The 27,481-nt window shown below is 41.4% G+C and overlaps 1 long non-coding RNA gene across 8 annotated transcripts; it reads left to right on the forward strand.

Moving 5' to 3' along the window:
• The first annotated feature begins 9,031 nt into the window (after positions 1-9,031).
• Positions 9,032-20,527, forward strand: LOC112640804 (uncharacterized). 8 transcript variants are annotated; one of them, XR_007411442.1, is made up of 6 exons: positions 9,046-9,167; positions 12,459-12,557; positions 15,680-15,808; positions 16,502-16,715; positions 17,736-18,140; positions 20,135-20,527. It is a non-coding gene; the product is annotated as an uncharacterized LOC112640804 (long non-coding RNA). The 8 variants fall into 8 exon arrangements; XR_007411441.1 differs by having other exon boundaries at positions 16,502-16,674; XR_003124247.3 differs by lacking the exons at positions 17,736-18,140; positions 20,135-20,527 and adding an exon at positions 11,173-11,267 and having other exon boundaries at positions 9,032-9,167; positions 16,502-17,157.
• Positions 20,528-27,481: the final 6,954 nt, after the last annotated feature.

The following is a 27,481-nucleotide window of genomic DNA, read 5'->3' on the forward strand; positions in this document are numbered from 1 at the left end:
ACATATACAGTGTAACCTGTTAATTACATTTTTCTTCACAATCCATTTATCTTTTCAAAGCCTTGCCTAATAATTTGATGCTTCTCACTTACATTTTTAACTGCTTGTGATTCATTTTTCCAGGCTGTTTCCAAAGGGATTGCCACATCCCGAATGAAAAGAAATATTATAATAATGTGGTACAATAAAACAACATAGAGTGTCTCATTCTAGCCCAAAGACCATGTGGCATCATTCAAATACTCATAGAACTTAGCTAGACAAAACAATATAAGGAGTCCTTTCCTAATCCTTTTCTTTCATTTGAAGGAAGCTCACCAAACGACCTATAATAGAAATTTCCAAAAGTTGATACATATCCCATGTATATATCAAATGACATCACCATTCATACAACTGATAACATAAAAGAAGATGTATATGTTGGTCTCTGCCCCCAGTTCCTGGCACAGAGTTCCTAAAACCCTTGTAATTTCCAAAGTGATAAGAGCATCTCTTGTTCTGATATTTGGTCTTTGATCCCATCCCTGACACAAGACTCCTAAGATACTTGTAAATTTCTAAGTGATAAGAAGACTGGGAACATCTTTTATTCTAATGAAGTGACTCTGGGTGGGCACCTGGAAGGGGGATGGTCATCACCAGAAAGACCACACCATTATTAGAAGCTCTCCTCCCCCACCTCACCCCATTCTCCTGAGAGGAGAGGGGCCTGGAAATTGAGTTAATAATTGATCATGCCTACACAAGGAAGCTTCCTTAAAATTCCAATAGTATGGGGTTTGGAGAGATTCCAGGTGGGTAAACACATCATGTATCCCAACTCAACAGGGAAAAAAGATCCTGTGCTTAGGACCCTCCCAGACCTCAGCCTATGTATTTCTTGATCTAGTTTTTTATCTGTACCTGTTATCATATCTTTGAACAAACTGATGAACGTAAGTAAGTATGTCCTTGATTCTGAAGCCACTCTGGCAAACAAATCCAAGGGGGAGGAGGTGGTGGGAACTTATGATTTATAGTGAAGTCACAGAGAAGCTGGGAGTAACCTGGGGACCTCCTACTTGTGATTGGCATCTGACGTGAAGGGCAGTTTCTTGGCATTGAATCCTTAACCTGCAGAATCTGATGCTATCTCCAGGTAGATAGTCTCAGAACTGAGTTAAATTGTAGGCTAGTCAGCTGTGTCAGAGAATTGCTTGGTGGGGGAAAAACCACCACACATCCGGTGGCCGATGTGTCAAATGTGTGGTGTGCTCTGAAAGCAAAAAGAAAGACACAGGAGGAGAATGGTAGGTTTTTTCCAACATACACTCCCAACCTGGATCCAGAGAACCATTCTCATTGTGTCTCACCAGTAGACAACTGGTGACTAAGTTTGCTCGGTTTAGTCAGACCCATCTAGTCGTCCTTTCTATTTCTCCATTCGAGTCAGACTTTCATCTTGCGTTTGAATTACTACAATAGAGCTGGATTTCATCTCCTTGTCTCCAAGATCCACCACAGCAGAGAGCTGTGTAGTAAGAATTACCACGCTAATCTCCAGCCATACCAAATTCTTTTTGGTTTCTTACACAGGCCCTATTCATTCAAATCCCCATGCCTTTGTGTATTCAGTTCTTTTCCTTTCCATAAAGCTCTGTCTGTTTAGTCCTCTGAAAGTTCTACATTCATATTTTTTTTTATATTCGAATCAGGGGTCAATTTCTTTCAAGTGAAGTATTTCCCATCCCTCTTCAGACCTTCTTCTCTCTTCACTTGGTTTAGGTAAAAATGGCTATGCTCCATTGTCTCCATTGTACCCAGTGCAGCACCTAATGTTTTACTAATTATCTTTCTTTACACGTCTGCCCCTCTCTCCTACAAGCTGCTTTGACAGGAAGCATGAGTCATGTATGTCCCCAGCCCCTAGCGGTGACAACCAATGGATTCAGGGCATCCTACCAAATGAATAAGCAGATATCTTCAATAGGGAGGAAATGTCCCAAGTCTTGGGTGTAGGGTAGCTCTGAAGCAGCACACCTTAAAAGAGGTTATAGGATGCCATTGCTGAAGAGTGGTGAGGTGGGCAATATTTGCCAACCTTCTTTTTTGCCTCTTCTTTCCTGTTATGTCACTCTCCTTCCCAAATAGGTATAGAATTTCTAGCCAAATGACATTTGTTATATGTTAGCAAAATAAGGATGGTAGAGCTTTCAGCACTGAAAGTGTCTGCTACTCCTGGATATTTTCTTGCAACTAGTTACACTGCTACCAGCTGGTGGTAAATGTCTTGGTCACAGTGTCCAAACCACAAGCCATATGCTGTGCCTGTAATCCACATGAAGCTTCTTGATCCATCTTCTTTTACATACTTTCAAGAATAAATTCCCCAACTGAAACTATTTATTTTTTTGGTATTATTTATACTCTCATGTGTCCCATAAAAAGCCAGAGGACTTGAACTTGCTTGTATCACTGGTGTATAGGACAAGTCTACCTTTGCCATATTGTGTATGCTGGCCTAAGGTACATAGCAAACTTCTAAAATATAAACCTGGTCAAAACAGATGAATTTGACAATTTTTAATAGACAAGAGCACTTGTTCACACAGCATAGCTCCTGAAAACTATCATGTTTGACAATACCATGCAAATTGATTTATATTAATTCATTGATGAAAAGAATCTAGGAATAATTTTACCATCCAAGCTATTAAACCAGACTCAAACATCTGCTTTTAATGGCTTCTTTAATATCTGCTTGATATTTCTTAATAGCCAACAAAAGTAATTGCCAACGGGTTTAAGAAAAAGATATAGGAAAATCAAACTTAAAACTGAGAGATTCTGTTATTTTTATATAAGAGCAGTCCTCCTTAGGAGCATAATTTAAGAATCATGAAAATGAATCACCCTTTTGGAGCGGATATTTAAATAAAAAACATCATTCTACGTACCATTGCAACTACCTAAGAAGTAGGAAGATTAGGTTCTACCTCCCTTTGCTCTTCTGGTTTTCTCTGCCAGGATGCTGCTTGGCATCAATCTATCTGCTGTACACCTTCACTGTTTTCTCCCTTAACCACCCCATCCTACTCCATTATTACTATAGCATCTGCTATATTCTATTAGAGAATCATTTGTTTATACGTGGTTCCCCAGCTAGACTAGGAACCCATGGCAGGCAGGACTCGCATGTACACATTTGCACCTAGCACAGGATCTGAGTCAGATCTGGTACTTTAAACATTAAGGTCCTTATTATTAACTACTGAAAACCTGAAGCCTCTCTCTATGTACTTGATCAATGTTTGCTTTTATCATCTTTAACATAGGGTCTAACACAGGTTGATTTGAGGAAATGCCTGCTGCATAGCAACTGCCCTACCTGAGAAGTGATCACTTTCCACTCACTGGCCTTGGCAGCTTCTCTGCCCCAGAATCTCTTGGACAGCTGCTTTTATTTTCGGTGAAGTGAGCATAGGCACATGATGCAGCTTCACCACATGGACCCTGGGGTCAGGTGGATTTGCCTCCAACTCTGCCACTTACTAGCTGTGTGATCTTGGTCTATTTACTTGGTCTTTGTGTTTCCATTAAACAGAAGTTTAGAGATATTAGTTCTGCCCTCCTATTTGCTTGAGTTTCCTCATCTCCAAAACGAGATAATGGTAGGATTTACCTCTTAGGACTGTTGGAAACATTACATGAGAAGATGTGTAAGTTTCTTCGAGCAAGACCTGACACATGGCAAGTGCTTAATAAATGCCAGTTACTGTGGTTATTTCAGACATCACTGGTTGAAGAGGTTATATAAACCAGCTCTTGTTGGTAGGAAGAACAGCTTTCAAATTAGGTTGTCAGCTAAAAACAGTTCTCTAATTAAATAAACATAGATTCTCTGAAACTTCCCATAATGCCACTCAAGATGCCCTTTGCCACTGCAGCTTGAGGTTTTTCTGATTTATCATTTTCTATTATTTTATTGTGTTATACAGACCCTTCTCACTTTAATTATGTTCCCTGGACCAGCAGTAACCAATATTACCTGGGGGGCTTGTTAAACATGCAGCATATCAGGACCTATAGAAATCCTATGAAATTAGAACTGGAATTTTAATAAAAACCCCACATGGTTTGTATGTACATCAAAGCTGGAAAAGCATTGATGTAGACAACACTGTTGTTTCCTCAGTAAAAAAATAAAAAGTACCTATCTCGCAGGTTTGTGATGAGATTAAACGTGTTAATGTATACACACGCCATGTTGAACAGTGCCTGACACCTATAGCAAATGATAGATCCATCTAAATATGTAAACATATCTAAATATGAAAAACATGGAAGGGACAGTATTGCTCTCTTGTAATTGGCCAAAAATGCATGTCTAATATTGTGTTCCCTTCTGACAGCTGTAATTTATATACACTTTGGAAAACCATTACATATTCAAAATAGAGTAATGAGAGTGTTGAGGAAAACTAAACTTTGTTATTAGAAGAATGGTTAAAGAAACTGGGAATATTTATGTGAGAGAATAGCACACCTGTGGGAGATGACAGCTGCCTTCATATTTTTGAAGGTTCAGATTTATCTTTGTGACTCCAGATGGTAAAATAAGGAGAAATGCATAGAAGTAATGGAAAGAGAGGTTCGATTCAAAAATAAGTAACAGATCTAATTTCCTCACAGTTAGATCTGTTCAAAGTGAAATAGAGTTTCTTGCAAGGGAATGTGTTCTCTGCTCCAGAATATCCAAATAAAACCCGGTGCTCACCTTTCTAAGACAGCAATGAGTATTTGTAAACTGGATAGTTTCTGAAGTGCCTCCCAACTCCGAGATGCATGATTCTATGAATGATAAAACTGAAAAGGTACTTGGCCTTTATCTAGATTCTAGAAACTTCAATCTCTTGTGGTGTTTAGGAAAGCCACAGCAAGTAACTTTGACAATCTGTTATCTAGCTGATATCTTGTACATTCTTTCTTGCTTTCTAAATAGTTCTTGTCCTCCTTTTCCACATTTCAAAAGCAAGAAGAAAGAGACAGCAGCTTTAGGCCTTTTTACAAGCAGTATACGAACTGTTTTTGCAACAGGTTGACCCTTTCAAACCAAGATACTGTGATAATCTACTTAACTCTTAAAAATTGGAATAAGGCTAATGCATTTCCCATCAGTCTTCTAGGTATTTCGTTCTTGAAATGATGTTACATTCAGTAGAACTTCCTTTGCCAAAGGCATAGGATGTTCTATGCAAAGCTTACATATTTCTCTAGTAAGAATTCTGTACGAATGTTTTACAAAGATGCTGGACCTATTTGGAGCATTCTATTTTTTAAGCTAATGTAAACAAATGTTAGAACTGAAAGTTCCTTGATCAACTAACTAAGAGGTGAAAAACTCATCAAAAGCTCAGGGCGCCTGGGTGGCTCAGTTGGTTCGGCGTCCAACTCTTGGTTACTGGTCAGGTCGTGATCTCATGGGCTGTGTGATCGAGCCCCATGATGGGTTTCACAGTTGCTGGAAAGGTCTGCTTGGGGATTCTCTTCCTCTGCTCCTCCCCCCACTTGCATAAGCACATGTGTGTGTATGTACATGCTCTCTCTCAAATAAATGTTTAAATCTTAAAAAAAAAAAAAAAAACTCATCAAGGCTCATTGCATCACTCTATCATTGCTTCCATCAAAAGGAGTACATAATAGAAGAATCCCAAGCACCAAAGCAAGGCCAGGAGAGGAAGCGTAAGTTGGACAAGCTCAAATGATAAGGTCAAGCCCCTTACTCTGACCTATACTAGGGTGAAGATCTATGACAGATGATTATCTAGTCTTTCATAAGCAACACTTGGTCTTGTGAACCTGGTAGAACAAAGGGCAAAAGTAGAAACGAAAGGAAGACTGACTGACATTTCACTGTGTGTCAGAGATTTCCACACACATCTCATGTGAGTTTCACAATAAAGCTAGAAGGAGGCTTAAGTTTTTCTCATCTTAAGGATGAGGTAGCTGAGGCTCGGAGGAGTTAAGTTACTTGTGCTCAAAGGCACACAACCAATTAATGGCTGAGTTTCTGTTCATACTTGGATGTTTTGATTTTTAATGAAGCTTCTTTCTAATTATACTCAAACTGCTAGAACTTACAAAGTATATCCCCGAGATTAGGCAACAAACAGAAAGGTAAATTTCTTCTAAGTAAGTGCTCACTGTCAACTATTTTAAGAACTCAACAGACAGTGTTCTAGGTGAATAATGGCAAACACCAAATTTGTGAACTGGAAAAAGGCAGCTTTTTTGGATGTAAATGGGTCCCAGAGCAGTTGCAGTGCTTCTGGTCAAGCTTTGGTCTCCAGTCTGGAACTCCTTAAAGGAGCAATACAGCAAGGAAAGGCAACTTGAAGACTCCAAATTGCTAAGGAAACGAGCTAATCGGCATCCATGTACTTCGTATTGTGTTCATGTGGCAAAGTGTGTGGGGCTGGGGGTCATGGGTTCAGACTGCAGTGTGGCAAGAATTACCATTTCATGTCAGCGTGAGAGCAAAGAATGGAGGAATTGGCTATGATAGAAGTGTCAATAGTTAAAGCTATAATCACAACTTCAGGAGAGATCTACTATACAAGAAGGTTTAAAAATCCAATAAATAAAGCTAAATGGAGCTGCTATACTGAACCGTGGCATAAAACCATGGTTAACTGGCAACATAGAACATCATTGCATAATGGCTGAACACAACCAGCATGCTGTGGCACGCAGCGGGACGCCCAGCCTGCAAAAAGCCAGAGAGAGGTGTTGAAGTGATCCACCAAGTTATATAATTTGCAGATACTTTTGTATAGCATTTCACTGGCCGGTAACTTATTCAGGAGGTGAGAAAGGCTTGAACCCAGACTTGCAATCATGCTACAGGTTTTGAGTCTGGAAAGAAGCCAGGAAAGGGGTCATAACATGGTCTGGAATCCACAGGTGGCTCCCAATTTATCTACAAAAAAAGAATGAGAAGGAAAACTCGGAAAGTCTCTTAAACCACATTTGTGTAATCATATTTAATGGACAAGTGGCTTCTTGTAGAATTTATTGAAGTGTGGCTATGTGCATGTGCATATGTGTGTGTATTTCCTCAAGAACACGCAGGCATTATTGAAAATGATGGTATATCATATTGTTCTGGGCTCTAACTGGCATGCAAGAAATAATGCCATAGCTGTTGCCACCTTCTTTGCCTCCAAAGGGGAAGAAATGAGCTTCTGTTAAATCCATTCCCGATATCACTATTTTTTTTCTTTCTCTCTCTCTCTTTCTCTCTCTCTCTCTCCCTCTCCATTTTTCCTGCTGCCCATCCTATAAAGCTACGCTTTAGTTTTTAAAAAGCAAAATAAAATAGAGAGCTATTTTAAGACAAAATACTAAACATGAGAATGATTCGGAGCTCTGGGTTTGTTTTTTAAAATTAAATAGAGAGTCAGCATGTGGGTATTGTAAATAGGCGAAGCTTTAGCTCTCCCTACAGGCTTTTGTTACAGTAGCTGTCTAAGAGGAAGAGAATATCAGAAGCTGAAAATCATCCCAAAGTGTTCATCAAACAGAGTGATTTCCTTTGTCCAAGATGAAGTCATGAGCTGTTACCTGGGTCAGCAGTGAGTTTGTGCAAATTCCTGCTGCCCAGTGACACTTAATCACATTATTGAAGCTACTGGGTCTTTTTCTTGTTCTTTTAGTGGTTCTCAGCTCTTTGTTAAAAAAAGAAAAGGAGAATAATAATAAAAAACAACAACTCCAGCAATAATGGAACGACCCTGGAAAAGCCAATCAGAAAAGCTGCTGGGGCTTTCCACTTTGTCACAGTGTCTTCAGAGTGTAGCTTTCTAGACTAACGATCACACAGGAGTTGCTGATGCTGGGTCGGTCTCAACATCCACTCCAGATGGGATCACTGTGGAATAATTTTCTATTAGGATGAGCCGTGGTTAGAAAACCAGTGGACAGCAAAGATCTTCAGTGAACCTAATATTCATTAAAAATAAAAGCCAGTTTGACAAACACACTTTGAGTCACACTCCAAACCCAAAATAGAAATAGTCCCTAGATTTTCTTCAGTGTTGCACCAGAAATGTGTGGAATCAATAGTAATAATAATAATAATAATAACCATTGATAATAATAACAAGTAAACTGTAACAATTGTAACAATTATCATTTGTTCATTTTTTGCTATTGGGTACATATACTGCTGAGTTACCTTATTTAGTCCTCACAATAATGCAAGTATGTAGGTGTGATTATTCCCTTTCACGAATGAGCAACCCAATTCAGACGCTGAGCCACATGCCCAAGGTCATCCAGTGGGTTGGGACTGGAGGCAGTGCTCCAACCCAGGACCATCTGACTGTGAAGCCAAGACCATGAACCACTCTGCTCTGCTCTGCTGACTCTGTTATCTACTATGCTATCCTGCCTCTGTTTTGTTTTTTAAGAAGATACTTCTAGATTTCACCTGACAGCAAAAATCAATTCAGCAAACACTACTGCTTTTCAACAAGCACATTTAGTATTTATGGAGTGCCAGAAATGAGCAAAAGATTTAATAGACACACAAAAAAATCGCTAAGAGGAATCTGGCGAGGAGAAATATATGAAGTAGGACAGAATATGGATGAGTCAGTTAAAGAAATAAGTGTAAAGAAGGTGAAGGAAGTAAGTAAGCTATTAAATTCACAGGCTGTCCTGGCTAACACGCCACTGAGTAGGGGAAGGAGAACAAAAGATGTAATTATGAGAGGAGTCAATATGGGGATAGACTGAAATGATGAATAGCAGAAAAAAGACAAAGAAGGACATTGTTCAGCTTTTTAGGAGTTAGAAATTAGGGAAAGGACCCAACATTCCAACATTCCATAAACATGCTTTGAATGCCAGGAATAAAAATAGCAAACGTTTCATGCCTCCTGCTGGTAAAGTTCAAGGAGGGAAAAAACAGACATATAAGCAATAAAATGTCATGAGCGCTATGATAGAACTTGTGGAGGAAAAGAGCCGTTAAAATTCTAGAGAAGAATGCCAGTTATGATTTCATAATAGGGGCAATAATTTACCAGGACCTTAAAAGATATGGAAGCTTTTGCCAAGTTAACTGGGGAAGTAAGATGGGAAAAGAAATATATGTAAGGGGGAAAACAGGATGTGTGAAGGTAGGAAGACATGGGTTCTCAGGGGGATCTGTGAGTAGTTTTGAATGGCTGGATGGAGCGTTAGAACTCAAGGGGACTGGACACATGGACAGGATCAAAGTAACCTGGACACATGGACAGGATCAAAGTCAGGGGCTCACTGGATGGGGACTTGAGGAGTTTGGACCCTATCCTGCAGGTGTTGAGTAGTCACTGAAGGGTACTATGAACCATATTCACCTTTTAAAAGTCCCTATGGTGGCAGTGTGACAGACAGAGGGTGAAAGCCAGAGGCAGGGAGACAAAAGGCAGGGACTCTGCAGCACATAGTTGCAGTGGGGAGAGAAAGAGAAACAGGTGGGTAAACTCAAGAGAGCAAATAGAATCTGTGACTCTATGACCGATTCGGTGCTGGGAATGAAATTTGTTTTGAAATTAAACAATAGATTTTGGAATCATGCATAAAAGGATGGATGATGACTCTGCTATTTCCATATGGAAAAATAGCAATTGGAGAATTTTTCAAAAATGCTGGTTTTCAACTTCCATATTGTTCAGTGGTTAATATAGCTCTTGGCTTAAAAGATCCCTACTTCTTCAAACTCTCCGTGTCATAGAATCTGGATTTTTATTCTTTTTTAAAAGATTTTATTTATTTATTCATGAGAGACACAGAGAGAGGCAGAGACAGAGGCAGAGGGAGAAGTTTTCTGCAGGGAGCCCATCATGGGACTCTTATCCCAGGCCTCCGGGATCAGACCTGAGCGAGCTGAAGGCAGATGCTCAACCACTGAGCCACCCTGGTGCCCCTGGATTCTAATTTTTTAAAGGACCCCAGCCACTCTCTAGTTTGAAGCTCTCCTGTCCACTGCCCCATCCCATAGAGAGAATTTAAAGGTGAAAGATTTGGTCTGGGGCAATACAGTAATGGAAGCAGGGCCTACAGTGGCCCTGGTGGCTAGACACAGGTGATACCCAGACCACATCCAATGCTTCTTAAGCAAGGACAATATGGAATATTTCTGTTTGGGTTCAATTCCAAGAAAGATTGTATCCATTCAGATAATTTTTAGGTTTTCTTTTTTACCACCGCTGTCACAAAATTTAGGTCCAGATTTATTATTCAAGTGTTATAATTTGCTCAGCTTGAGTGACTAAAAGCATCTCTTCTCCCTCCTTCTATGAGAAGAGCTTTGTTCTGTTTTATCCTTCAATACCTTACCTTGCATGGCATTTTAAAACACCCTATGTCCACCCTTAGATCCTTTCAGATGTTTGTGATAGTAAAAATTATAAACAAATAAATTCATCAACAAGTAGCTTTCTTCTAAGCAAGAATATAATTCTATATTTTGTATTTATGGCTGACATTGGCATCAAGAGATGTATGCGAACTTGGAATATAAAAATGTCAGGGCATTTTCCATGAGCAGTAGAAAGTGTCTAGTTAGTATGAGTAGAACAATTAGAAGCATCCTTGGAATTGTGGATCTGTAAAACCTCTCCCAAAGCAGTGTTTGTCTTTGTTTGAAACATCACCAGGCAAGCCTCTTCATATTAATGGTACTTGCTACGTATTTTGCTACTCTGGCTTCTTCAGTCTCCTACAGCATCTTTTCCAGAAGATTATCTTGATAATTCAGTCATGCTTCCTTCTCTCCATCTTCAGTTCAAATATTTTTACTCAGATTAAATTTAAAATGAGAGGAGAGTGTGTAAAAGCATATAACTTATTCTTTAACTTATACAAACATAAAAAGATGTAATAATATCAGTACAGGAAAGGCATAGGAATTCTAGCTAGAATAAAAGCAAAGGAAATCTTACCAAGAAGATGTGATAAATGGTGTCACTTATGTGCTGGAGGCAGATGGGAACTTTTCTTGTAATATGTTAATTATACGGCTAAATTCTAGAAATGAGATTGGAAAGCTTTCTCAAAATTTTATGGGGGGAAGGTGTAGAGAAACATAAGTTCTACTGTAGGTTTAGCAAGGTGTACATTAGGAGGGATTGGTCATTCCAGTGGAGGTCATCAACAAGTGGTATGGGAGAGGCGAGCCTATGGCATCCAGAAAAAATACAGCATAAAATGAACAGCTGTATAAATGACATCAGATGGTGAGTATATTTTATAAACCAATAGTCAGGACTTGGAGGTCTAACAAGTCTGGATATATTTATGGTGTTAATGGAAAAGAATATTTGAGTTTAGCATTAATTTTGAGATGTGAGGTCATTGTAACCATAATAAATATTAGTTGATTTTGAGGTACAATGAATACTTGAATATTTGCATTCTCTTGAAAATTGTGTTCACCGTCTGACATGTTTGCAGTTTGGGTGGTAACCTGAACTTCAAATTAAGTGAAAAGTATTCTTCATACTTTTTTGTGCCTTTTCAACTTTTTTGATTGCAAACGGTGGCAATAAATACTTTTAATTTTACAACCCATTAAAACCCCACACAAATACACACATAAAAGTATAACAAAAGTTTCGGAAAAAAATACTCTTACTAAATATGTTACATTTGAGTTCTTTTCTATTCTTTTAGATTCTATTATTTTTATTAGAATCATGGTGTGAGCCTCTAAATGGATTCCAAGACCCACTAATGAGCTGTAACCTGCATTTTGAAAACCCTTGCTTGAGATGATTGTTGTCATCTTAACTCAGCATAAATCAGAGAATTCATTTGATCCAAAGGGCTGCAACTCCATGAATATAGGATGATTCCACTGGATCATATAAAAGCAGGAGCAAAGTGTTTGACGTTGGGAAATTGCAGAGGGTGAATTCTTAGCAGGAGATTTATTGGCTTTATGACCAGAACCACCATGCTTAGAGTCCGTGTTTTTTGTGGTGGTAGGAAACCCAAAGAGAGGAGAGAAACAATGCTATTTTTCTAATAAAATATTGAATTTCTATTCATATGATTTTCTATTGCAATTATAATCTGTTGTAAGCCTGCACTGCAGGGACAGAGTCTAATTCTCTCTGAGGCAGAGCCTGGCATCCTGTTGGCAGCCAACACATGTTTATTATCGGTAATAACAATAATAATACTAATAATGATAACTTGATGATTAGAATGCCTTGCAGTAACACCCAAAGCTCAGATGAAAAGAACTCCTTTAACTCTATTCCAGGGTTTATACTTCTTCCAATCTTGGAAATGAATTCCATGTTCCCCTGTTCCTTCTGACTGTGTCTACTTGGCAAACATTAATGTTTTCATGTGTGTTTTTTTTTCCTTACAGACCTTAGAATTAAATGCCTTCCCTTTAGTCTTCTTGTTTGTCTTACCAGAATCACTGGTGAAATCAACACAGCTAGAGTGGGGAGATTCATTTAACTGTTGCTTCAGAAGCCATGAAAAGAGCAAGAAGCCTGCAGACCGTCATTTGTGTATGTATTTTGTGTACGTATATGTGTGTGTGTGTGTGTGTGTGTGAGAATGTGTGTGTGTTTCTGCAACAGCACACTTAATCTTAATTTTCTCAAATTCTCAGTGATAAACTTATTTCTAATGAAGAAAGAGGAAAGGCTTTTTTTAATGCCAGTGTGTGCTTTCTTCCCAGACTTTATCAAAGTTTGTATTTTCAAATTGAGGCTCTCATTCCACAGTGACCTACACAGGAGAGAATGAAAGAAATGGAGAAAAAAGAAAGAAAGAAAGAAAGAAAGAAAGAAAGAAAGAAAGAAAGAAAGAAAGAGAAAGAAAGAAAGAAAGAAAGAAAGAAAGAAAGAAAGAAAGAAAGAAAGAAAGAAAGAAAGAAAGAAATGGAGTAACTACACGCCATCAGGAGGGGAGGAATGCCCGGGATGTAACAGGGGGGAAGGGGGGGAAAGCTACCGTGATAACGTGGGAGGGAGGGGCAGGAAGCAGAAGACACAAAGAGGATTGCAGTGTGGCCACAGCAACAGATAGATAATCTGAGTACCAAGCCATGCAGAAGGAAGGAAACAGAGGCACCCTCTAACGGGGTGAGGGAATCCCAAGTAGAGAGAAAGGAGAGGCAGGAGAAATGGGGCCTTGTTGTGCCAGGCTGGAGAGGAATTACTAGTGATGTCATCTTTCATAACTAGAAGACTGAATTGGCATCTATTGGCTTGCTCTAATTCAAACTTTTTTTTCCTCTTAGATTAAACATAGGTATATAATTTCAACTTCTTTATCTGAGTATACACGTGCTGTAAGAAATTTCGCATGTTTTAGCGTCATGCTCAATGCTGCCTGCTGTTCACTCCCAAAGAGTATGGTACAACCAGACTTATCCTTGACTATTTTTATTAGCTGTGGCATCAGCTCTTAGTTGGTATCACATTTAATTAAAATTCGGGTTATTTAGTGGAAGGATCACACTTCTTCTTACTTGTATTTTTATAGGTTGGGAGTTATGATCCAAGCTACTTCCATGAATTGGAGTTATGTGGTGTATGATGATTAGGGCAACCTGACTCCAACCTTGGCCTGATAACTAGCTACTTATCGTGCTTTTAAGAATTTCTTCCTTTGTAAAATGGAAGTAATAATACCTACCTCACAAGATTGTTGGGAAATTAAAATGCAATGGTAATTGAGAAGCACTTAGCACAACCTGGCACAGTATAAGGGACTAGTTAAATACCTGTTATTATATACTCCTTATAAAGATTGCGCTTGGTGGGGTTCACGTAAGATCGAAGAAACAGGTAGGAGATTACGATTAATTTTAAATTTTATGTCAGGTAGCACTGTAGGCATGTACATCACAGCATCTGTCCCTGGCCCCCACTGGGGAGGGGGGGCCAAGGGGGTTACAGGTGCAGGAGGAGGCAGTCACTGATCACTGGCAACACCTACATCCTCTGCTTTCTCCTACCGGCTGGATATGAAAAGCAGAGTTAAACACCATGACATCTACTGCTCTTTATGTTAAATAAACCAAGGCCTTCCATAAATTAAAATGATTTCCTTATGCAGCATGACACAGGGTTATCCAATTTGCCAGAGAGGTGCAACCGAGTCTGTTGTAAGGGGAAAGTGCAGGTAGGCTGTGTTTAAAACTGCAAGTACCATGTCAAAAAAATAAAAGCCCCTCTCAGTTTAGTAAAAGCATTTGCTTAGGCCCTAATAAACTAAGAATGGAGAAAGGTTAATTGACAAAATGATACTTGTCTAATGCTGTCCTGAGCATTGCACTCAGGCAGATGTGTGAGACAGGGATCCTGCTGTGCTGACAAGGATGATTATTATAACTGACTCTTTTTGCCCTCAAGGGTGTGTAGTTTCTAGAAGCTTTTCACCCTGGAATCTCAGTGTTGTACTAGAGCCAATTCAAAGAGGGTTGTAAAACCAGAAAGCCAAAGGACAACACAATTCACACTTTTTAAGTGTGTTGAGGCAAGGCCACAATTTGGCACTAGTCCTAACTGGTGTGGTGTAAATTCTGCTTTGCATTTACAACTTCCATTGATGGAGCACTTAACCGTGTGCTAGACAACATGCTGAGAGCTCCAGATCCTACCTCTCCTTCTATTCCCATAGTGATTCAGTGAAGTAGTCGTGTAAGCTGGCTGGGTCCAAGGACCCAGAGAGGGTCCCGAAGGACCAGCCAAGAGGGTCCTTGGCTTTTGTGTGGGATAGAAATTAAATATGAGCCAAGAGAAAATGAGACCACAGTTTACTGAAGTTATAGAGAGTGAGTGCATATACTGACAGAGCGTCCAGGAGACTCAGGAAAAAAAAAAAAAGAATGAAGAATGAGTCTGAAAAAAAAAAAAAAGAATGAAGAATGAGTCTGGGCTTTTTATTGAGGATGATGGTCTGGTGTACGTGTCCTCTCAGGCATCCAGAAACTTGTCAAACAAGGACGGTACTCAGGTGTCCTCCATATGTTCACCTAAGCCCTTGAGTCAAGACTGTTCGGGTCAAGGCATCTAGAGTCAGTTGTCTTAGAGAACTTAACAAGATGACCCCACCAGTCACTCCTTCGATGTCATCGCTTGTGCTGGAAGACTCCAGAGGAATCATTAACTCCTTGACCTTCACAAAGAGAATGTACATTATCACTACTGGAAGACTTGTGGCAGGTGGAGGTGCAGGTCCTAGCAAGAATAGAGGCAGCAAAAAAGCAGTCCTTTGTGTGGGTCCCCTAAGTTTCCTTACCTTAGCAGGAGTTCGTCTCCTGCGGGGACAAGCGAGGAAGCTGAGGCCACTCCAATTCTGTCAATACACTTTCAGTTTTCCAAAGCATTTGATAGTATCGATGTATTCATTCAAACTTTTCTTTTCCGTGCATGGTTGAATCATTTACTGATAAAACAATTGTTGTAGATAAAAGGTCTGACTCAGTTCAGAAAAAAGAAAATGATTCCTTAAGCCTTAAAAGCCTTAAATTCCTTAAGAAAAAGGCTTAAGGAATCTAAATGTTTAGATACATTGTTGGCTGCAAGAGAAGGGCAGCTGCTTGACTTCCCAACTGAATAGGATGGGAGAAACTCAAACCTCTGTGTTTGTTTGTTTTTTTGTTTTTTTTGCTCTCGAGAGAATGACCAAAATTCACTGGGAACATCAGCCATTTTGATCTGGAGTTTAAGAGAAGTGGTCCTTTGGCTCTCTGAGGGTCTGATAGTTGAAATGAGGAGAGCAGAACAAAGAGCGAAGGTACACACAAGTATGTATGTTGAAGGGACACCTGTTGTCTTTCATAAATAGTTCTCTGCCCACTTGCAGATAAACACTTAAAACATGTTTATTTGGAAAAGCTTGGGTCCTACTGGAAGGCAGGGAATAATTGCAATAATTGCAATTCTTTTGCATGACAGGATTGTTAGCTGTGATTTAAACTAAACAGAATAACAAAAGCCTTTCCCAAGTGGGAACTAGCTCTATTTTCATAGTCATCAGAGCAAGGAGCAAGGCTCTTAAAACCTAAATGTCTCACAAGTACCTTCTAATGGGTTTATTACTTTGTTTATTCTGCTTAGAGCAAGTCAGGGGGCAATTTGGAATTTGCATCATTAAAAATCTTTTTTTTTGAAAGTATGTTGACATTTCAATCGCTGGTTTTGAAGGGCCTTAAACAGCTATCTTAATATGGGCAATGGTCATCTGTCCCTTATGCGAGGCACAGGTCGTCATGCACCTTCCCAGGTGGGTTGTTACATATAGAGACACATTTCCCTCCACTAATATGCCTGCCTTCCCCAAATGGACAGGTGTTGTGGTTATTTTGATCCTTTTCACTTAAATCGTCTCTAAATGCTACTTTCAGATATAAGATATATAATCAGAGTGTCGATATTTATTCACAAACATTCCTTTTTAAAGTCAAACTTATGTTTTTTCTTTCACTTTTCATTTCTAGAGAAATGTTAGAACATCCCAATGATGAACTCCTGCTTGTGCCCTCACACGACTGGGCTAGCTCCACAGTGTTCACTTTCCTTAAATACTCTTCCAAGAATCCTTTCCTGACTTCCCTTTAGACAAACTAAAGGACTCTTTTAAGAGGCAAAGATACTGGGAACGCAGAAAAAGGTGAACACTCACCAAATGCACAAAGTAATTGTTGGTGAAAGGTTAGAGGACTTGTTTGTAATTTCATTGTCTCTTAATTTGAATATGTGACCTTATATAGTATGCATACTTTGGATTTTAATATAAACTCTTTGAAGTATAATAAGAGTTCCACTATCTTTCTCTAAGTTATCACTGAATAGTGGATATAGTTAGGTGTCAGGACTTTTGACGTTCAGGTCTTGGGAAGAAGAAAAACAAGGAGAAAACATCACACATATGGAAGATTTGTCATCGAAAACCCTACCAACTGGGACCAGTGGACAAGTTTTTTACCCTCTCTGAGGTTCAGTTTCCCCAGAAAATATATATGTGCATAAGGACATACATACATACATACAAACTCTGTGTGTGTGTTTTCATCAAAGCAAACATTGCACCGGACCAAGTTAACCAGGCAAAGAAGAAAGACTTTATTCAGGGCTGTAGCAGTAGGGGAGAGAGACCAGAATGCAGTCTGAACCGAATTCTGCTGAAACAAAGCATAGGACAGATTTTAAGAGTTGGGGTAGGGATGATCCTGGCCACTTGCATTTGCTGATTGGCCTTATCCAAAGGAAAAGTAAGCTTCCTTGGATCTTCATGACAGGAGGTACTTTTGCAACTTGGAGGAAGTCATGCCTGCACTATGTTGCTCACCTTTTCCTCCCCTAGAAAGTGGGAAATAGGGGTGCTATTTCCCTGGATGTTCACGTTCCAAAGAGATGGCTCCCAGTTCCCTGAGAAAAATAGTCTTGGGTTGCCAAATTGGAAAGAGGCTTTTAAAAAGATTCACATCCCAAAGGGCAGAGAAAGCATTTACAATGAAAAGTTTTTTTTTAAGTGACGGTTCTAGCAAAAGAGAGGTCAGGGGCTTAGAGTCCATAGGAAGCCCAAAGTTTAGTCCCACTTAGGGGATGGTTAAGATCCTTGTGGTCAGTATATGCTCCGGAGTGTGGGAAGGGAGAGCTGTGTGGACAAGACTAGATGCTCCTGTCCTTTTCTGCCCTGTAACTTTAGGTGTCTCTTGCTGTGCTCCCCAGGCATCTCTGGCACTTCAGCTCCGCGCAGGCACCGGGCCCTGCACAGGTAGCCTCACCGGGGAAGGCTGGAAGGCCTGAAGCAAAGTATCACCTTGCTGCTTTGAGTGCGGCATTAGCATCACCCAAAGAACCTGTTAGAAATACAGGAGCTCCAGGCCTCACTCCAGACCCAGAGAATCAGAATCTGCATTACAAAAAAAAAAAAAAAAATCCTTAGGCGATTCGCAGGTACATTAAAATTTTGGAATAGAAGAGCTTCTAAAGGGAACCTCTGGCAGAAAGCAACACGGCCGTGACACCTGCTGTTAAGTGAGAAAAATAGAGGGTTCAGCACCACGTGCACCCTCAAGGTGACAGCCACCATGCCGAGAAGTTGCTGACCTGAAGGACCTGGATCTTCCTCAGGTTAAGAATTTTCAAGGAGTTTCAGGAACCTTCCCGCCCTTGTCACAGAGAGCTGGCCATTGTCCTTGTCCAGATTTATTCTCTCGCGTCCCCCAGGCCCCTGGTCAGAGCCGCCTCCCCTCGTCCCTGCCAGCCGGGGCCCTGGGATCCCCCTCCCCCCTCCCCCCTCCCCCCTCCCCCGGGGCGGCCCAGGCACCTGCTCACCGCCAGCCTCGGCTCCGAGGCCTGTGCCCAGGTCCGCACACCTGGATCGCGACACGCCGTTTGTCGTTCGGATCCCTCCGCTCCTTCCAGGGAGCAGCCCGGATTTCCGAAAGAGTAAATTCATACTGGAATTGGGAAGCGATGGGCGGGAGGAGGCCAGTCTCGGCCTGGCGGCGGGATGCGCTGTGTGTGTGTGGGGGGGTGGGGGCCTGGGGGGATAGGACGGCGGACGGGGGGGGGGTCCGTAGAGGGTCTGTGTCTCCCGGGGAGCACCCCGCAGACAGCGCCGCCCAGCACCCCCCCCCCCTTTATTTCTATTTTCTCCGCTAAGAACACCTGCCCGGTGCCCAGCACCTGCTCAAGGCCAACGCCCTGAGACCTGCAATCTCACGGCACCCGGGGGGAAGGAGCTGGGGTTTACCCCCCCCCCCTTTAAGATTGTATTTATTTATTCATGGGAGAGAGAGAGAGAGAGAGAGAGGCAGAGACACAGGCAGAGGGAGAAGCAGGCCCCACTCAGGGAGCCCGACGCGGGACTCGATCCCGGGATCCCAGGATCACACCCCGGGCCTAAGGCCGGTGCTCAACAGCTGAGCCCCCTGGGGCCCCCCAAGGAGCTGTTTTAACTGAAGTAGGTCAGCCGGGATAGGTTCTTGGACGATGCCCACCCTCCCTCCCCCCACCCCCGCCGCGGATGCACGTCGCGGGCCGGGTCTGACCGGGGGGGGGGGGTGGGTGGGGGGTGGGGTGGGGGGGGTGGGGGGGTGGGGGGGTGGGGGGGTGGGGGGGTGACCTGGGGGCGGAGGGATGGCGGCGTCTCGGCTCTCAGGCCCCCCTCCCCCCTCTCCCCCCCTCCCCTATGGAGCGCAGCCAGGGCGCCCCCGCAGCGTCCTGAATTCCTTGCGCAGCAGAGAAAACCCTGCAGAATTGCAGTCCCAGCTCCCCCGGGCCCTGCTGGTCCACCGGGGCCCTTAGCGGACCTCTCAGCGCTTGGGTTCCTTCGGTGGCGGGGGAGAAGTCGGACTAGCTCAGTGGTCCCCAGCCCTGGCACCCGTTAGAATTGTCTGCGGATCTTTAAAAAAAAAAAAAAAAAAAAGAACAAAAAACGAACCCTGGAGCTCCACTCTCCATCAGTTAAATCAGAATCTGTGCGCAGGGCTCTGGCATTAGGATCCATTTGTAAAGCTGCCAAGATGCTTCCTTCAGTCGCAGCAGGTAAGCTCTAGAACCACCGGACTAGGATCTTCAGACAGGTGTCTGAGAAGCAGCGGGACCGACGCCCTGGGGAGCTGGATCGCAGTGCAGGCTCCGGGACCCACCTCGCACAGCCCGACCCTCGCTTTAGCGGCATCCCCAGGTGCTGCCCCTAAGCAGGCCACCCAGCCCCCTTTCCGCTCCGCCTCACGGTACATACACGGTGATTTCATTCAGGCACAGCTACAGATTTTGCTGGCTTCCTCTTTTATTTAATAATTACTTCTCGATCATGTATGTTGCGGCAGGAATCAGGTGAGGGGCTGAGGATGACCTGGCACCTACCATCACAGGGCTTCAGTGGCTGGGAAAGCCAGGTACCAACAAGGTTCTCACACAGGGTGATGCATATGAGGACAGAGGAAACCTTGAGAGTTGTGAAAGCCCCCCGTAGTCAGCAAGGAGATCAACTAGGCCAGCAAACCCCTCCCTGAAAAACGAAGTTTAAGCTTTATTACTACTGTCTCTTGTAAAAACATTGAGCTGGTTTTATAGTTATAGATACTCATGATTTCTTTTTCTTTTTTTTTTTTAAGATTTTATTTATTCATTCGTGAGAGAGAGAGAGAGGGGGCAGAGACACAGGCAGAGGGAGAAGCAGGCTCCATGCAGGAAGCCCGACGTGGGACTCCATCCCGAGTCTCCAGGATCACGCCCTGGGCCAAAGGCAGGCGCTGAACCGCTGAGCCACCCGGGCTGCGAGATACTCGTCATTTCTCATGAACAAGCTGATGTCGAGCCCTCTTTATATTTATATCTTTGGGCAACTCTGAGAATTCATTCTAAATCCAATGCATTTAGCAATTACCCCCTGAAACTGTCCTCATCAAGTCTACCAAGGGCTTCTTCGTTGCAAACCTGGTATTATCTTTCTAAACCATATCTCGCCGATCTGCAGCTTTTAATAATAATAACTATTCCCATCTTGATATTCTTCTAATTCCCTTTGGATTCTGTCTTCGCCTAAATATCCCCCAAATGCAGAGCTTGAAATATGAGCATACTTGTGGTAGATCAGTTTTGGAAGTGATCTCAGAGGTGGTAAGCTGGATCATTGCCATGCACACGCCCCAACCCTCTCCCCCCAAGCCAGATATCTGCCTCCCAGCCCCCAGGACCTGTTACCTTATGTAGCAAAGAGGACTTTGCAGATATGATTAAATTAAGGATCGTTAGATGGGGAGATGATCCTAGGTTATCTGGGTGGGCTTTAAATGTAAATCAAAAGGGTCTTTTTTAAAGAGGGAGGCAAGAAGGTGTAAGGAGGAAGTAGGAGACGTGATCAAGGAAACCAGAAGTTGGAGGGACACAAGGAAGGGTAAGGAGGCACAGAATGCAGGCATCCCCCAGAAGCTAGAAAGAGCAAGGAAGTAAACTCTCCCCTAGTGTCTCCTGCAGAAACCAGCCTGCTGACTAACTCTAGGCCAGTGAAGCCGACTTGGGACTTCTGACCTCCAGGTTGGTAAGAGAGTAAAACTGTATCATTTTAAGCCGCTAATTGCGGTAATTGGTTCCAGCAGCAATAAAAAACTGATGCACCAAGGGAAAGGAATTGGGGATTGGGAGAACAAAACAGGGAATGAGAGGGAACTAAGGCACATTTTTTATTTTAATTTTAATTTTAATTTTAATTTTAATTTTAATTTTTATATTTATTTATTTATTTATTTATTTATTTATTTATTTATTTCTAAGGCACATTATTGAACTGGTTCTCCGTTGGGCACCTGGAGCTCAGTCCCACTGGGGACCCTCTAGGCAAGTAATCCCCATCAGCTCCCATCCTCACTGGTGAAGCCTGTGGGCAGTGCTGAGCCCCTTGCACTTTGAAGAGCAAGGTTGAAAAGGAACATACGTGTGGCCTCTGCGAGGAGACCAAATTTAGTGGGCGAGGTAGTCAAGAAATGCCATATTTAAAATCCAGGGGTGAGTGGTAACGGGAAAGGTCAGTTTATAATGTAATTTCTCTAAGGGCATCAGGAAATCTTCATGAAGGAATTGTTACTTGAATTGATGAGTGTGAGTCCTCGAGATTGAAAAGAGAAAGGCTGTTGTTCCAAGAAGAAAGAACAATGTGCATGCAGGTAGGACGTGTTTCCTATGGAAAACAGCTAACATTCTGTGTAGGTGGGATGTAATGTGTTTATGGCCAGTGAGGAGATGATGGAGGAGGAGAAGACTGAAGCCAGGCCTGGACTGGCTTTCCGGCTGTGGCTGTTTGCCCAGTACCTCAAAGATTGGAGAAGGAAGCTTTAGGTGACCAAGCCCCAGGCTCCTACCTGACAAATCAAGTCTTTTGACAAGAGCTTATTTGGTTCCAAGTGGGGGTGTGGGAATAAAACCCCAATTATATGATTCTTTAAACTTCCCTTCAGCAAGTTTATAATTATGAAAATGTCTCGAGTTATCAGCCTCTACTTTACATTTCCCCTCAACATCGTTCCGAGCAATTCCACAAAATAGAGAAAAAAGTTAATTAGAACATAAAGCGGGAAAAGTTTAATTCCTTTTTTCAATAAGAAGCTGGCTGCAGTTTATACAGGCTTAACGATAATTCTATTTTGTGACTCACAATAATTACTCATGAATAATTACAGAATAGAAATGTGAAAAATGACTAATTAGAAAATAAATAAATCCCCAAAATTAGGTATTTATTATTGCAATTAGGTATTATTAGACCCAATAATGACATGATGGCAACACGAGATATTAATGAATACATAATTAGCCACTGAATGTGTTTTGTTACGTCAGAAATAAATTTGACATTTTCATGAAGACATTGAGTTGAAACTGTTATTGGAAATGTAAACAATCTAGAGCAATAACTCTACGTTTTAGCTACTGTAATACTCATGCATCCAATTAAAAGCAGAATTTCTTGCTGTGATGAACATAGATCTGTCTTGGTTAATTGAAAGGTGAAATACCTTGAGAAATTGTGATGGTGTGGGGGGTCACCCTGCTATGTCCTGATTTTACAAGAAAGGTGTCCTGAATATTTTATTAGCTCAGAGAAACAATGGAAGCTACGAATCTTCTTTGAGGAAAGGCTTAATTAAGAAGAGAGATTTAATAAGCCTTTAAAAAGGCATTTTAAAAATTTGCGGTTGCCACGATAGTTTAAAATTATGTCATATATAACTCCCAGATAGTCTCAGTTTAAGGGTTAGTGTATAATTTTAGATGGCTTGCAGTGAGCAAGAAATACAGGAGAATGGCTTGCACTATCCAAGGCCTTACAGGTTCTGTGAACGTCCCTCAGCGAATTTTTGGATTTCAGCAACATGGAAGTAGGTTCGGTGCTCACACTGAAGTATACATTCAGTACCCAGCTGTCTGGTAAGACCTGACTTGCTCAGCGCAGGCAAGGTGTGCTGAGCCTCCTCTAGTAGTCCTTTCAAGAGTGAGACTATGTTGAATTTCTGGTGAGGTTTAGGGCCCTGTTGGTTCCTAAGACACTACTTGAATTTCCACATTAGCTCATACTCACATTGTACTCTCCCAGGCTCTGGAATCAACCCTGTGCTAAGCAGGGCTGGAGTGACCTGGAGCATATGCTATTGACTGATCCAGAAGAGAACTAGCTCTAAGGCAGCTCAGAAATCTTGCGAAGGTGATCAGGGTCCCGTACTTATAGATTTTGCTCAGTATGAGATTTGTTTCTTTTCTTTTTTTAAAAAAAAGATTTTTTATTTGTTTATTTGAGAGAGACAGAGAGAGCATGAGTAGGGCCAAGGGGCAGAGAGAGAAGCAGGCTCCCCACGGAGCAGGGAACCTGACTACAGGCGACTCGAGGTTCCATCCTAGGACCCTGGGATCATGACCTGAGCTGAAGGCATACACTTAACCTCAGCCACCCAGGCACCCTGAGATTTGTTGCTAAGTCAGAATAACTGAAATTAGCTGGAATGGGAAATAGGAAAAAAAGAAAATTGGGCATTTTATGGGACAGGTACATTGAAAAATATATCAGTGGGTTTTATAGCTCCTGCGGAGATATTTATTATAAGAATTACTAAAAAAAAAAAAAAAAAAGAATTACTTACACTTGAACATTACTTAGGTAATACCCTTTGGCTGTGCACATGATACCACTTGACAGCAGAAGTCTACATTTTGAACCCAGCTCCTCTAGGAATCCTAAGACCGTGGTGATGAAATTCTGGACTGGCAAAATGCATCTGAGACCCAGAGCTGTTTGGAGAGTTTGTAGGCACAGATGTGGGGGCTGCAGAGTAGGGAAAAGCTATCTTTGTGCTTGGACCCAGGTCAGCTTCCAGCCAAGTGAAAGAAAAGAGAAGTAACAATTGCGAGGTAGGTACCATTCTGTGTCAGCCGCTACGATGATCCCCCTTATTTGCCACAATTCTATGAATTAGGCATTTCCTCTGTTTTACAGATTAGGAATCTAGAGAAACTAAGACACATGTCCAGATTCATACATTTAGTAATTACCAAAGTTGAGATGTAAAACAAATTTTGAGTCAGTAAATAAATCCATGCTCTTCCCTATGACAGGCTACCTCCTAAGAAAGGAAATAGGTTTACTTGGGATCCACCTGACTTTCTTAACACATAGGGAGATCTCTGACCCATTTTGTCCATTTCATCGTTCTTCACTGAGTTATGGAAACAGTGCAGGCTCAGGCTAGTTATTTGCAGAATTTGGATGGAAATTGGTATTTATTTCATTAGTGTTAGGCCGTATTAGTCTTCAGATCCTATGGGCCATGTGTAGGGCTTGGTTCTTAAGTTCTGAGGAAAGAGTTAAGAGCACGGGCTTTGGAATCACATCAACTTTGATTCATATCAATTCTTTTCCTCTCACAGAATAAGTTACTAAACCTCTCTGAGTCTGTTTTCTAATCTGAAAAATGGGGATGAAATAAATAATGAATACATAGTACAAATAGCAGGTGCTCAATAAATACATAGAAATGAAAAATAGGAGAGAATGCCTTTCACCATTATCTGTTCAGGCAAAAAAGAAAAAATATGAGCCTTTTAAATCTCACAATTAGGTTTTTCTGACTTGTATTTCATGGCCTGGAAACAACTTCAGTAGGTGGCCTGCAGTGATCTGGGAACCACTACAGGACAGCAGAAACTCAAATCTATCCACCAGTGAAACACTGTTGCCTAAGAACACCACCTCAGCTTGCAGATCATTTCCTTAATTCAAACTCTCTCAAAATCAACTTCACACTTTCCATTTGCATCTTGAGATGCCTCGTTATAAAATGGCTTTTTTCATCGGTGAAACAAGATAGTGAGTTTTCATTTTGTTTCTTATGCCTTATCAATGCATCTCAATACCACATGTATGTTACTACACGATCAACTTCAAACTGTCAACCCATGTGCAAACCCTGGGTTGGTGGGGACGAGTGTGAAAAATATTGGCTTTGTTAACTCACCTGAAAGGCATTGGGGTAGTGGTGCCCCACTGGGTCCTGTTTCCAATACTGTCACCCTGCACGAAGGAACCTTTATTTTCCTCAGTGTTGACTAATGAGAGTCCACCACATAAAACCCTTGGGAAGTTAAAAGCAAGAAAAGCACAGAAAAGCATCTAAGGGACTCTCTTAGTGTCTTGCTCATCTAGCTCTGCTGCAGGAAGCTGTCTGCTGGAGGACAAATGACCTTTTATTTTCTCAACATAGCCATTGTTTATGAGGCTTACATTTCTAACTTACTCTTTGGCCTTTTGGGCTAATGAAAAAGACACTCTTCTGGGTGAATGACTCTGAGACTTGAACAAACACACAACCATAGCTGAAGAGCTGGGTGTGCGTGCACATGTGAGTGCATGCATATAGACACAGCAGGGCTGGTGTTGAACAGTGAAGTGATCTCCTTCAATCTCACATTAGAATATTCTCTTTGGCATGGAAAAGAGAAAAAGAAATAAAGTTTTTTTCTTCCAGGAAATCTATTAGTTACTTTTTCCCAGTTTCTTCGTCTCTAAAACAAGTAATTACGGAACTAGGGGCTCTGTGTGATCTGTCTTCTGAGCAGAATGCAGGAAATAGGCCATGAGGGATCTGGATCTTAAGTGTAGTGAACTCCAGAGAGTAGTAGCAAAGAATCACAGTGCCCACAAGCCAGTAACACAGAGAACCAAAACCAGGTCATTGGCTTCTGCCCTGCAATTCACTGTAACTGCCAGCGATATTTCTACATAGGGGAACACGCTTTGTACGACAGCTCTCTTTGCAGGAAATCTCCATCCTGGGGAGTTGAAATTGCATTAGGATTACTTCTCGGCAAGCACACTGACACCAATATGCAATATGTGTATGAGAAACCAAAAAGCCATTAATCTGAAGCAGGAACTTAAACAATTGCGTCTAACTCAGGAAGAATTCCATTGCATTAGAATGCCTTTCTACACTGAAAGCGCTTTGACTGAATTCAACATTGCAAATAAAGATTCAATTTAGCAAAACAATCAGATTTAAATGTAAATGGCCCATCCCCCCCCTTTTTCCAACTTTTTAATTGGAATCTTTGGAATTGAATAAATATATTCATTCATTCATCCATCCATTCATTCAGTGTTTGAGTACCCATTAGAGCCATGGCATTGTGCTGGGAATTAGGATTACAAATATGAATAAATTATGATCTCCAACTTCAAGGAGTGTGCAGTATAGTGGGAGGGATAGTGAGGACTCAGATAATTATAACACAGTTTGATAAGGCTTGAACAAAGACACTGGGAGCAAAAAGACACTAGTTTACTTGGATTCTCAGCTTATTGAATTTGGATTCTGTGCAGCTAGCGTCTTTAAGTGAGGGTCTCTACCTCAGTTGATCTACAATCTAGATTCAGAAAGGACAGGAGAGTGCCAGCCAATATTGTGCCACCTTTCCTAGAAGGAAATGTGCTTTCAGGAATATTTCAACGGGACTTGACCTAGAATTCCTCATTATATTAATAACCAGCTCTGGAATAGATGTCACACTTCAGTCCCTGCCCACCTTCCATGAGAAAGCGACTTGCTCGTGACTTTACATTCATAAATACGCTCACAATGCCAAGGGATGTTTTTTTCTTCCATCAATTCATTAGATCTGCTCACATGAATTATTTATATGCAGTGCTAAAAATGATTCTGAAACATTACAAGAATTCAATATCAGTTTTCACAGTGGGATTTCATCATTTTAGCATTGCAGCATGGTAGCCTAATGCAATACTAATAGGATATGGTGCTAATAGGGTACAACGAGAATTCTCTCTAATATGCAAACATTTCCATGTTGTCTTATTATTTCTTTTAAGTTAATATGCTATGGTGATAATATGATGAAATGAATTAGCTTCATATCATTGTCTGCATGAGTTGTGCATATTAACGGCATCTTTCTTCCCCCACCCCTTTGAATTCACTTGGAATGAGCTTGAAAACTTACCCTGTAGTTATGCTTATGTTAATGAGGCTGTTTAGTAGGAAACATCCCTGCCGTTGCTTAGCCAGCTGGAGAAACAATAGATGCGTATCCTCTCTCTTTGGAATGGAATGTTTTCTGGCCTCCCTTCCAAGGGCCTATCTCCATCAGGCTGCTTTAGTATTCTCTACTTGTTCACAATCTCAATCCACCCATGTGTTAGACATTTTACCAGCAACATTTAACCAGATTGTATATTTCTATTAGATATGAAGCAAATCTTTTCCAAGAGAAACTAGATGCATGGCCAACTGGCCCAATGTTTTGGAATATTTAAACACACACACACACTCACACACACACTCACACACACACAAACCTACATGCATATATACATGAAATGCGTAGAAATATACACATATTTGTGTGTGTGGGTTATGTATAGACATGTTTACATATGTATACAGACATATACATATGTG

Source organism: Canis lupus, chromosome 6, assembly GCF_003254725.2.
Source record: "Canis lupus dingo isolate Sandy chromosome 6, ASM325472v2, whole genome shotgun sequence".
In the NCBI taxonomy this organism is placed as follows: domain Eukaryota; kingdom Metazoa; phylum Chordata; class Mammalia; order Carnivora; family Canidae; genus Canis; species Canis lupus.